This window comes from Cynocephalus volans, chromosome 7 (genome assembly GCF_027409185.1).
Source record: "Cynocephalus volans isolate mCynVol1 chromosome 7, mCynVol1.pri, whole genome shotgun sequence".
NCBI classification, from domain to species: domain Eukaryota; kingdom Metazoa; phylum Chordata; class Mammalia; order Dermoptera; family Cynocephalidae; genus Cynocephalus; species Cynocephalus volans.
The window spans coordinates 91996651-92009132 of NC_084466.1; the positions used below are offsets into that span (position 1 = coordinate 91996651).

The 12482-nt window shown below is 45.6% G+C and overlaps 1 protein-coding gene across 4 annotated transcripts in view; it reads left to right on the forward strand.

Annotated features, from left to right (window-relative positions):
• DLG5 (discs large MAGUK scaffold protein 5) overlaps window positions 1-12482 on the forward strand; it is a 99959-nt gene that overhangs the window by 579 nt on the left and 86898 nt on the right. The window lies entirely within an intron of this gene.

The following is a 12482-nucleotide window of genomic DNA, read 5'->3' on the forward strand; positions in this document are numbered from 1 at the left end:
CATTTGTGTGTGTATGGGGGGGGTCCACTCTGATGTCTGTCAGTCCCATGTCTGTCAGTCCGTTTTCTAAGGCTCACACCGTCCACTAGTCTTTTGGGAGCCTGTGCTATCCTTTAATCGATGGTACAAACTAGAAGAATGGAACCTGAGCCGGGACCAGTACTCCTAAGTTTTGGTCCTTGCCACCTGGTTTCAGGACCACTGGTGCCTTTTCACTTTCTGGCTGCCCCAGCTCCGTTTTCTCTGCCCCAGAGCTCAACTTCTTAGCTCGCCCAGACTTGGGGTTGATTATGCACAATGCCTGCCTAGGTTTCTTTGGAAACTGTGGGCCGGAAAAGTTGGGGAAGTTGCACTGCACCATGGGAAAATCTCAGTAGTAGCTGCTGGGGCGCAGTTCCCTCCCTGAGTGCCAGGAGCTGCCTCAGGACGAAGGCTGGTGGCCGGTTCCCTTGGGTGGTGCCCTTTGGAACCCCTGTGTTCTCGGGCTTGGGGGTGACTGATGTGTGTGTGGGGGGGGGGGTCGTGTACCTCTGGAAGTGTGTAGTAAGTGGTAGCCTTGTCCCGGCCTGTGTGAATGTGGAAGCCAGCCCTTCAGACATGAAGCTGGAGAGAGAAGGCTTAGCACTGAAGAGGAAGAAAGTGAGCATTGACTAGCACCCCCTGTTGCAGCAGGCACTCCGATTTATCATGCTTTTTAACTGTTATCACCCCATGAGCTATCTATATTCTACTTTGCCAGAGAGAAAACTCTGGCTTGAAGTGGTTGAAATGCTCAGAAAGGCGCTGGCCAGTTAGCTCAGTTGGTTAGAGCATGGTGTTGTAACACTAAGGTCAAGGGTTTGGATCCCCATACCTGCCAGCCACCAAAAAAACAAACAAAATGCTCAGAAAGTTTTGGGCACTAGGAGTTTTGAATTATGATCTATTGTTTTATTTAACATGTTCAGAGCCAGGAAGCAGCAAGTGCTATCTTTTCTAGGCTTGTCCTTGTTTAAAGAGGATATGTACAGTAAAAATAAATCAAGACACAAGTATAAAGGGGGGAGGGGGAAGTGAACTGAGAGGACTGAGAAACTGCCCTTAGAAACTTTTTGGCCAGAGGCTGATGGGACCCATTTATTTGGCTGTTAAAAACCTCACTTATTAAGGGAATGATTTTATAAGGCGTTCCTGGTAAGAGCTCTCATGTGTGTTGGCCATCTCAACCTCACTTTTTATAGCTGAAGGAAACTGACATACAAAGAGACTAAGCTCTCTTGCATCTCTGTCCCTCAAACCTGTATTCTGTCCCCCGAATTGTGGTCAAAACAGAGTTTCTGGGAAAACCCCGACCATTCCTGGGATAGTGCTTTGGAAGATGCTAAGCAGGGACTGTCAGATGTGGACACAAGGATAAGGACAGGGGGATCTCATCAAGGTAATTTTTTTCTTTTTTTGTGACTGGCTGGTAGGAGGATCCGAACCCTTGACCTTGGTGTTGTAACATTGTGCTCTAACCAACTGAGCTAACCGGCTAGCCCAGTTTTTTTTCTTTTTAGTTGCTTCTATCTATCTATATATCTATTTTTGAAGGAGGAAGTTTATGAAAGATCTGCTTCCAGAAATCTTTCCAAGGAAGCACAGAATTAGGGTGCAGACTAGAAGTCCTCCTTGGGATGTATGTGAATCATTGCCAGCTTTAATCTCTAGAATAGATTAAGTAATGGATGATTGCCTATTAATTAGGTCTCATCCTTTCCGTGCCTGGTAGAGAAGGTGGAGCCTTTGGGACTGAAGTTTTAGAAACTAGCAGTGACCTCTGGGAGAGAAGAGGGTTCGGATTTTATCCTCCAAGGCAGTGATTTCAGACCCCTGTTTTACCACAGAGCAAAGTTCTGTGGCTTCACAGAGGATCATGAAGTCCTTAGAAAAATAGTTTTCAAGGGGAAGTTAAGTTTGTTTTATTTAATACATTAGAAAAAAAAATTAGGATAGCATTTCATATGGCAAGATGCCACCTGGAGCTATTGGGGGAGAGGGTGATGTGGTCTGCAAGTAAACAAATAGTGTGTTGAGGTCTTCAAAAAGGATGGATTGCTCTGCAGTGGTTTCCAATTTTTTTTTTTCCTTTAGCTTTCTTATGAGGCAAAGCTCAGTGCATAAAAGAGCTGCTCTGGCTGAAGGCATGGAGGCACCAGTCTCAACCCTGAGGAGCTAAAGTCAGGGAAACCCTGTCTCCTTTCACTTTCCAGTGATTTAAACCCTGCTCTCAGGCCCGCCGCTGCGTGTGCATTGGCCTCAGTGCAAGGCCCTTGCGGAGCCTGAGAGAGGAACCACTGGGCTTCCTTAGGATCTGCAGCATCCAGGCAAGTCGCCATCTCACCACCTCTCTACATTGGAGGTGACTCCATCACCCACTTAGGTTCCTCCTTGGTGGATTGAATGCTCATCCCCGCTGGCACTTGTACGCATGGGAGTCTGTGGTGCCACAGGCAAATGGCTGGCAGCCCACCACATGGGGCCTGGAACTGGAAGGAAACTGGGGAGGGCACGTGTCTGGGTGTTGGTGGGCAGGTGAGCTAACCAGACCCATCTGGGCAGCTCATACTCAGTTAGATACCCAGACATTTATAACCCCCATGTTCAGACCTGGGGTGTGGAGGGGACTAGGAAACATACAGTGTTGTTTTTTGTGGTGGTGGTGGTAGGGGGACTCCTATTTCAGGACTGATAGTGCTTTGCTGTGCAGCATTTTGTACCTCACTTTCATATCTCACTGATTCTGTGGCAGCCCCATTGAGATGAATGATGTCTTAGTATCTTCATTATCTGGGGTTCCAGGGCCATGTCTGTGAGGTGGAAGGAAGAAGCCGCAGCACAGAAAGGTTTTGGAGTGGAGGCTAAGCCCAGTGTCCCTGACTCCTTGTCCAGGGGCAGTTTTTCCTGCTGCCTGATAAGGACTTCCCACTACAATTTCAGGACATTTCCTATCACTGGGGAGCTCTAGAATTAGATAGCTTTTTCTTGTCCCCGATACTTGGATCTGTAGGGAAGAAGTGAGCACCTTTGCCCCAGGTGGTAGGGAGAGGAGTGAACTGCTGTTCTCTTCTGAGTGGCTCAGGTCTCTTATGTTTTTCCCAGTTGTACCAGATCTAGTTTGGTCACTCAGAACCCATGCTGTTTTTTATTTTTGTCTTTGATTCAGTTACTGACATTTGGCTTGTCTCCCTTGAAGATCCTTGACTGCCTGCCCCAGGAGTGAGCCTCAGTGTCTTCATCTGTAAGATGGGGCTAAGGTTGCTACGATGCCTGCTTCAGTCACTGGGAGAGCAGAATGTGTTCGGGGAGGATCAAAGCACCCGGCAGTGTGCTTTGCCTGGGTGGGGCTGGGGTGCAGACAGAGGCAGGGATGCACAGGATGTAATTCCAGCCCGCAGCTTGCCGCCTTGTTGGGGGAATGGGACACTCAGGAGAGTGACATTATGAGATGCATCAATTGAATTGTGCGGATATACAAGCAGGCTTTCTCCTCTTTTTAAAACTCCGTATACTACATACTTCCCCTCAAATACTCTCACCCACCCCTAGTGGCCCTAATTATTGTCTGGATGTGGAGGGTGTCCCAAATCATTTCATGCCAGACCTCTTTGGGAGGCAGAAATAGCAGAACATAGTGACTGCCTGCTGGCTCTCTCTAATTGTGTGCTCAGAGCCGAATGTTTCTCTCTCGTCCCTCCTGTCTTCCCCCATGCCCCTCTCCACTCCTGCCGTACCTCCTCTTCAGTTGCCTAGCGAGCTGGGTGACTTGCTTTCACCAAACTTTAGACAATGGAGACAGCAGTGTCTGTTGGAGAAGCCAAAGAAGGCTTCATGGAGGGACTGGGACTGGAACTGGTGTTGAAGGGGAGCTCTGAACAATCACAGGGAAAGCAGGAGGACATTCTGGGCAGAAGGCACAGCTGTGGAGAAGAGCAGTGTGTTTTCAGGCTGCAGAAATTGGACCAGCCTGAGTAGAGCAGGGATTGGTGTTGGCTCTGGGTGGAAGGGAGATGGAATGCAATGCTAATTTGGAGGACCATGATGGGTAGGCGAGCGAGGAGGTTGAATGTTGCTTTGAATTTAGGAATTGCTCACAGTCAGAACTTAAAGCTGAAGATTTTTTTTAAAAGGAGTACCCCAGCCTTTTCCAACAGGACTAGTGTAGTTGGCTGCTGATTGTCAGGTGGGCATTGTTTATTATTCAGTAGTGGTTACCTGGGCCTTTTGTTATCTCACTGCTCTCTTTGGGTACCAGCCACCTTTTCTTCATTCACTCTGCCCCTGAGGGTCAGCAAGGGAAGGGACATAAGTAAAAGCTGCAACCATTGCAGTTTTTCTTTTGGTTCTTTTGTTTTGGTTTTTGGCAGCTGGCCAGCATGGGGATTCGAACCCTTGAACTTGGTGTTATATAGCACTGCACTCTAACTGAGCTAACTGGCCAGCCCTCTTTTGGTTCTTTAATTGTGTTGTTGGAGAGGGAAGTGGTAGAGGAACTTGAAAGTAATTAAGAAGAGGTTTTTAAGTGAAGAGCAGATTTTATTTCTGTTTGTATTAGTTCAGGGCACCTTTATTGCAAGTGACAGAAACTCAGCTCAAACTATTTTAGGCAGAAAAGAGAAATTTATTGACTTATAATATTCTATAACCTTGGGATGGATGGGGGAAACTGGCCTTCTGGACAATTGACCCCCAAATGCTGCAGGCTTTTCTCATGGGCCTGGAATGTGGCCTCAGGCTCCTCTGGGCTTCATGTTCACAGCCCCTGACCAGAGAAAAAAGGGAGCTCTATCCAATCAGCTCAGGCAGAAACAGCTCATGGAAAGATTCTGATTGGCCTGGCTAGGGTCATATGTCCACCCAGTCACTATGGCTGGGGCTAGAGGACTAAGATTGGCATAGCTTTGGCACTGCGCCCAGTGGTGAAACCAACCAGTAAGGTAGGGTGATGGGATGCTGTGATTGGCGGCCCATTTCAATATCATATGGTTTTTTAGAGTAGTGCAGAAGCAATTCTCCAAAGCAAGACAAGCAGGAGGGATATTGTACAGTAAAACAGCTGATGAATGTTCACTAAATGTGGTGCCACCTTTGTGCAATGATACAATTAGCAGACGAGGTCACTGCTGGACTGGGGTGGTGGTCATCAGACCTTACTAGGTTTTAGACCTGGAGCAAGGCAGTTAACCTTTCTTTCTGAGCTTATCTCTTACTCTACAAAGTCATTGAAAGAATAACTACTTTACTATGCTGTTGGACAGTCAATGGTAAGAAAGGAGGAGGAACATTTTGTTCCCATGGTGAGCAACGCAGCTTAATAGGAGCAGCCATAGACCGGAATCTGCCTTAGAACAAGAAAACCTGGAGTCTTCTGATATTTCTGAGGGTTCTGTGAAAGCTCCTTGTGAACTATGCTAAGTAAGTGCCAGGCTTGCTCTTTCTGTAGCTGGCAGGGGGTGGGCGTCAGGAGTAGAATGTAATTACCCTGAGCCAAATGAGCTGTCATATTCCTAATGCCTACAGTAGAGCCTGGCGCAAGATAGGTGTTCCATAACTTTTTGCTGAATGAATGAATAGTCAACTGTGTGTAGAGTGAATGGTGTTTCCCTGTCCAGATCCTCTTCAAATATACATGTAGATTCATTCCTAAGTGGTGACTTCACAGTGGCAGAAGGCGGTGGGAGGGGAGGAAGGCTTGAGTGAGTCCCAGATGCACACATGGATATCACCACCCACAGTATGTCTGTGATGGAAGCAGGTGGTGTGACTTTAATGTCTGAAGTCCCCAAGGTCACCCATCAGGTACTGGCAGTGTAGGGCTGGTTACCAGGAGCATGTGGAGCACCCACATTGCCTGTTGTAGTATTAAAGAATCTTTCCCCTTTACACTTAGAATTTGTATGTCCTTGAAAGAGCCCTGAATAGTGATTTGCTCCTAACTGCATCTTTTTTTTTTTTTTTTTTGTCTTTTTGTGACCGGCCGCACTGCGCTCAGCCAGTGAGCAGCGCACCGGCCATCCTTATATAGGATCCGAACCCGTGGGCGGGAGCACTGCTGCGCTCCCAGCGCCGCACTCTCCCAAGTGCGCCACGGGGTCGGCCCTCCTAACTGCATCTTGACCTTGGCTGAGCCTCTTAGTTTCCTAGGGCTTGGGCTTCCCCCCCCCTCCCCCCCAGTTCAACAGTAAAAACAGAAGAGACTGAGCATTGCCTGGGGAGTTGCTCATTCCTTTGGGGTTTTGAACCCTTCCTAGGTAGCATTTGGTCTGAGGAAGTGTGGTGACTGGGTTGGACTAGATTCCTTAGGCCCCTTCCAGCTGTGTGCCATATTACTGTTAATCTGGTTTAGTGTTAGCGTTGAGTGATTTTTGATACTCTGGCTTTCTAGTTCCTGAAAAAGTAAGCAGAGTAGGCGAACTATTTTGTCTCTCTTTTTTGACCCACCTCTTTCCAACTACCTCCACATTCTATTAGGCCCCAGTGCAAGGGGCCTCTGCAATGATTTCCCACAACCCTGGGAAGATGTGAGCCACAGAAACAGCAGGCATAGAGCAAGAGAGCTGAGCTGCCTATCAGTCTGTGCAGTAGGGATGCCGCGTGTGTTCAGCAGAGAATTGTAAATGGGATCGAGCTGGTGGGAAACTGGATCTTTTTTCACCTTTTGCCTGGGACAGATTGCCTATCTCTGAATTGTGTGTCTCTATTGATTTTTTTCAGATAGAGTTCCAGGAAAGTGCTACAGAAACATTTTAAACTAAACAGAAATGTTTGGAGTGTCCCATGTTGGCGATCCATCCCTCTAAACCCTTGGTGGTTAATTATTTGTTGACTGTTGACCTTGATATTCATTTCACCTAAAGGGTTATAACGTATTTGCTTTGAGTTTGTTTGGTTTTTTTTTTTTTTTTGAATGGTGGTAAAATTTCCTTAACATAAAATTTACCATTTGAACCATTTTTCTGTGTGTTTTTTTAGTTGTAGCAAAATATACATAACATAAAATTTACCATCTTAACCATTTTTGAGTGTACATGCAGTCCTGTGTCATTAAGTACGTACACATTGCTGTGCGACCATCACTATTCTCCATCTCCAGAAGGTTTTCATCTTGCAAAACTGAAACTCTGTTACCCATTAAACAATTAACTCCCTGTTGCCTCCTCCTCAGCCCCTGGCAACCACTATTCTACTTTCTGTTTCTATGAATTTGACTACTTTAAATATCTTTTATAAGTGGAGTCAATACAGTATTTGTCTTTTGTGACTGGCTTATTTCACTTAGCATAATATCCTCAAGATTCATCTATGTTGTAGCATGTGTCAGAATTTCCTTCCTTTTTAAGGCTGAATGATATTTCATTGTATGTATATACCACATTTTGTTTCTCCATTCGTCCATCCGTGGTCACTTGGGTTACATTCACCTTTTGGCTATTGTGAATAATGCTGCTAGGAACATGGGTGTGCACATATCTCTTTGAGTCCCTGCATTCACTTCTTTTGGATTTATGCCTACAAGTGGTATTGCTGGATCATATGGTATTCTATATTTAGTTTTTTGAGGAACTGCCATAATGTTTGGCTTTATTATGGAAATTCATACTGTCCACAGCACCTTGATTTGGGGGTGTGGTGGCCTGGCTGGAGTCCTAGTTCCATTTTCTTTTTTCCTAGTTTCCTTTTTACTTCTAAAAGTTTTGTACTTTTTTCCTCCAAATTTGTTCTTGTAAGTTTCAGGACAGTGACTCTTTGAGACCAGAAGTTAGCCATACAGTCTCAGCAATATTCATATCTGGCAGGCAGGGGATCTTCACACATTTCCTTCGTGTTTCCAGTACTGATATCTTTATCCCCAAAGGCCTTGAAGTATGTTAGTTATTTCTGCTTTGTAGCACTTCCTCCTTATCCCATTCAGAGTTGGTTTGGTTTTTCAGCCTTGAATCCAGGGTAACAAGGCTATTGAGATTTTCTTTCAAAAGGTCTGGATCAGCATTCCCCAAGGAAACATCTTCTAAACACTAGTTTGGTGGGTTGGTACTGGTGTTATTCACCAAAAGAGTTCTGTGGTCAGATTCATTCAGGCAGTGCTGGTTTGAGCAGTAGGCTCCTCTACTGCAGGCCTCTTGAGCACTATTAAGCCAGTGTGCTTTGGGACTTTACTAGGGTGGGTTGGTTCACTAGGCAGCGTTTCCCAAACTGATTTGACCACAAAATCCTTTTTCATGGAGCATCTTGCGACATCAGTGTTCTGAGGAATAATACAGTTTTGGGACACTTCAGCGTTAGTGCATGGAACTGGAATATCAGTGTATACCATTGTTTTTTGCTTTTTCCCAGCCTCTCATTTGAAGCACCAAAACCTTAAATTTCCCCATTCTTTTAAATTCTGATGTCAACTGAAATAGTCACATATGATTCTGGGGTCAGTAGCCTTTGTTTTTTAGACCTGTGTCCTCTCTGGGCCTCAGTTTCCCTGATGTGCCTCAACAAGAATGAAGTCTGGTTTTGTAATCATTATTCTTTGTGATAGTAAACCTCTCGGTCTTCTCTAGGTCTGAGTGAGCAGGACTGGGCTTTGGGCCATAGCTGGGTTTTCTGGGGATGGCTTGGAAGGATGTGTGGAGACTGTCTTGGGAGTTTGGCCACTATAGTTCTGGGACTGAGTAACTGTTGGGCAGGCCTTTCCTGAGCCCTTGGATGTGCTGGGCTGGGGATCAGGGAAGATGGTTTCTGCTCTGAGAGTGATATGTTACTTCTGGGAGGACAGGGGACATGGATGAGTGACCCTGAGCATTGTTAGTGGTTTTGGAGCCAGGGAGCGAGGCCACAGTACTAGAGACAGCTGAGTATCATAAGCACACTCTTAAATCTCGGTTCTTCCATCCTAAGCTGTGTGACTTAAGCAAGTCGCTTAACCTCCAGGCTTCTTTTTCTCATCTGTAAAAGAGGGGCTGATAGTATTCTTCTCCTAGGACCTTGGTGAGGCTGGAGGTGATGCATGTGAGGCAAGGGCAAGCTGCTGCTGCTTCCGCCACAGCTGCTGGGGGTGGCTTGCCCTGAGTAGAGAGCCAAGTCCCAGCCTGTGCATAGAATCATGAGGCAGCACAGGGCACACGCCATACTTGGAGTTAAAGCGAGAGATGCCCAAGGGAGATGTCTGGAGTAGGCCGCTCAGAACACACTTTCACAATGCTTGGTCCTGGAGCCCACATTTTAAGGAGGGCATTGCCATAATCCGTGAGGAGTTCGGCTCCAAAAGGACCTTGGGAAGAGTTTATTTTGGAGGAAAGGCTTAGAGGGACTTGGATGCCTGTTTGAAGACGGACATGGGGCAAAATGATGAGATCTGATTCTCAAGGACTCTAGAGAGCTGAACGTGGGCTGATTGGTGGAAGACAGTGGGAGGTAGAATTGAGCTCCACTTAAGGAAAGACCTTCCTCCCACCCTCCTTCTGTTCCTTCCTTTTAAACTTTTTACTGTAAGACTTTGAGAGAGATGCAGAAATGGAGAGGATAATATAATGAATAGCCACGTAGTCATCACCCAGCTCTCCCAACAACCTTTGGCTTTCTGTAATATTTTAAAACAAATCCCAAACATCATATCACTTCACCCATAAATACTTAAGGATGTGTCTCTAAGAGATACGGCCTTCTAAAGGAGAGAACAACCAACAGTTATCAACAATAATTTTTTAATATCATCTAATGCCCAGTCGATACTCAGTTTTCCTTGTCTCAGAAATGCTTTTTTATAGGTGGTTTGTTCAAATCAGGATTTTAACAGGGTCCACTTTTTGCATGTATTTGATATTTTTTTGAGTCTCTTTTATAATCCCTGGCAGCTCCCCTTGCCTGGGCCTTTGGTTTTAGGAAGAACTTTTTTTAATGATTGTTGCCATCCTGCTATGAAATGGACTGTTCTAGGTAGTCACTTCCCTTCCCTGAAAGTACCCACATGGAGACTGGACGAGCAGAGGGTGGTTATTCAGGGAATGAGCTGTGGGGCCTGACCCTAAAACTGTTTATCCTCAGTTTCCTCACAGGCCTATTGCAAACAATTAAATGAAATAACACGTGTGAAATGTAAACTTCCTACATGACTTAAATTTTTTGTTTTTTTAATTTTAGCTGTAGGATCCTTTTTGTTAACCAGACTCTTAGGTGAAAGCCAGATATGTAAAATAGTCAAAAGAGCCACTGACTGATAGTAGAGGCCTAGAGCTTGCCTCTTTTCCTTGAGGCCTGCTCAAGTCCCCTCTGCAGGATTTGCTGGGATTCTCCAGTGTTCCCCAGGAACACAGTTTGAAAACCGCTGGCCTGTGTGCTTTTGTTTTAAGATGTCGCCCATGCTGGGGGAGTGAATAGGCACCCCAAAACCTTACCTTCCTTTGCCTGAGCTGAGCTGGGCTGGTGAGTCACAGCTGGAGACAGAGGCTTCTGTTTGTGGCAGCTGTGTTTTCACAGGGTACTTGTGTCTTTACCTGCTTCCTCTGTTTGCCTTTGTAGGTTTCCTTTTGGGATGAACCATGCTTTTAAAAATGACAAATGACCACAGTGTGGCTAATAAAAAACCCCTCTCTTGTACCCAAGACAGTGATGTGGGGAGGAGCAAAGTGAAACCCCATCAGAAGTTCAGTTGTAGTGAGAAGTGGTTACCTTTTTTTGAAAAATTATTCTTTTTTTTAATGTTGTGACTAGTTGGTCTTACCCCTGTATTGCTTAAGAGAACCATTAGCCATTGGATACACAAATAAGCCCCTGCTCAGGTCCAGCCTGCAGCGGGGGTGGGGAGCTGTGTGTGTGGGAAGCAGCCCATTAGACACGATCACCTGTGACTCACAACTGCTGCTCTGGTGGCTGTCTCTGGCCAGGCTGTGTTTTCTCGGCCCACAGCGTGTCTCTCAGGTGGCTCTTGGGCCCTTTCTTAGAGTCTGGGTCTCAGTTTACTTGTCTGAATGGTACTTTGATTTCTTAAGATGGCCCCTGGCACCCCCAGATGAATCTTGTCCATCATTTTGACCATTGAGCATCTACTGTCCAAATGTGGTAAAAATCTGTCCGGCTAATGTTGACTGATGAGATAGCAAAACAAATGGAAAGAAACTTCATTTTACTTATATATTGTAATGTAAGAAGTAAATAGTTGGCCCTCTGTATCCACAGGTTCTGCATCTATGATTCAATCAAACATAGATCAAAAATATTTGGGGAAAAAACCCACAATGAAACACAGTACAACAATAAAAAATAATACAAATGAAATAAAATACAGTATAACAACTATTTACTTAGCATTTACATTGTATTAGGTAGTATTAATAATCTAGAGATGATTTAAGGTATACGGGAGGAATAGCATAGGTTCTGTGCAAATACAACACCATTTTATGTTCATCTTTTGAACATCCACAGATTTTGGTGTCCACAGGGGTCCTGGAACCGATCCTTATGGATAATGAAGTACTTTAAAATACTTTAATTCTTTTAAAAAATATTGTGATCTTTTTAGTACTCCTGGTGACCGCTATTCTTCTCATCTGGCTAGAACTTTCTTTTCATGTTTACATTTCTTGAACAGTTTAGGATTGTTGAATACCATGGCTGGAAGGGATCTTAGAGATCATTTTGCCCAAACTCCTTACTTGACAAATGAGAAGCAGCAGTCCAAAGACACAAAATGACTTGACCAGGATCTTGTGGCACGCTGCTGGCAGAGCTGGACACAGGACCCAGGTCTCTTCTCCTGCTGAGGCTCCTTCCAAGGAATCTCTGCCAGGAGTGGGTTGGACAGGGAGTTTTGGAGCCTTGGCTGGTTTTTTCTGAACTGGGCCTGGCTTTGCAGGCACCAGCCTTGACAGTGAGTGTGAACAGGTACAGGGCATCCCAGTTCACAGAGTTGTGCTACGGCCTCTCGTTCCTGATCACTGAAAAAAATCTTTTATCAGCCCATGCAATTAGTATTTACGTTCTACAGACAGGCAAAGTAGGCCAGCAGGGTGCGGCAGCTTGCTGAGGGCCTGCTGCTGCTGAGAGGAGTGGCAAGCTTCAGAGTCCTTGTCAGTTTCTCTATAAAGACTGCTTTTGTTCTGTACTCTAGGCTGTCCCATGGAAGTCTGCATTGAGATTTCTGTGTCCTGAGCCTCAGACAACCCTGCCATTCTCATCACAGCATTCATTTATTCACCAGATGTGTTCTGAGCACCTGTCACATGGAGGGTGAGGCTTTTTGGATATAGGCATAAGATATGACATCTAAATTTACTGCTGAGTCAGAGAATGGGTCTGACTTTGGCAGGAGGTACCTCCGTGTCTCCTTTTTGTGACACAGCAAAAACTCTGGGTGCAGACTTACTGCTTAGTCATAGGACAGAGTTCATGCGGGAGAATGCTGCCACTGAGCCCTTGCCCTGGGGAAAAACCTTCTATGAAGGTAAGAGGGTAAAGGTCCCGTGGACACTGAGATG